Here is a 772-nt window from a genome sequence, read left to right as displayed (position 1 = left end):
TCCAGGCTTTTCTAAAGGGCTGTAGGAATTTGGACAAAGACGGCGATCGTTTGTGTTCCCAAACAAATGGGATGAGTGTCACAAACACATTCCATTCTCATGCTATTTTAGAGAAGAGTTCAGCCAGAAATGAACATTTTGTGAGAACCAAACAATGTGTACAGATGTGATTTTAAAAGTAAATCTGGCTTTGCTTCTCACACAGATCTACCGTACGGCTTTATACGTTTATAAGTCATATGGACCATATTTTGTGGTGTTTTTTTCAGAGCTTTTGTTTAAAGGTGCAGCTTGAACAGAGTCTCCTCTCATGTCCTGCTGAAGAAATAAACTCATACAGGTTTGGAATAATGACAGAATGGCTTAGAAACATGTTTAATTGGGGTTTGCATGACTACGTCTTTATTCACAGACCTTTTCATGAAGCAAGACATCAGAAAACATCTATTCCAAAAGTACTTTTCTTCTGGCTAGAGAAGACAATCCCAGAATGCCTTACAGCGAGATCAGGCAAACAATTTATGCGAGTTACAAGACAGTCAATTATAAATGTAATTCATGCTAGTGTTGGTATGAAATCATCTAGTAGAAATGGGCTATTTGATTTTTTTGTGTGTGCCATGTATTTTTATGATCATCAACTAAGTTTAAAAGTATATATGTCTGTATTAGAATGTGTCCTGTTTAAGATGACTTTTTCTGAGTAAAATATAATGGCTATCATACATCTTTAACATGATTTACACAAGACACCCATTCCATATATATATAT

The sequence above is a fragment of the Sinocyclocheilus grahami genome, unplaced genomic scaffold (assembly GCF_001515645.1).
Source record: "Sinocyclocheilus grahami isolate Dianchi unplaced genomic scaffold, SAMN03320097.WGS_v1.1 scaffold633.1, whole genome shotgun sequence".
NCBI lineage: Eukaryota > Metazoa > Chordata > Actinopteri > Cypriniformes > Cyprinidae > Sinocyclocheilus > Sinocyclocheilus grahami.
The sequence above is the reverse complement of the archived record's forward strand: the minus strand, read 5'-3'. Positions refer to the sequence as shown.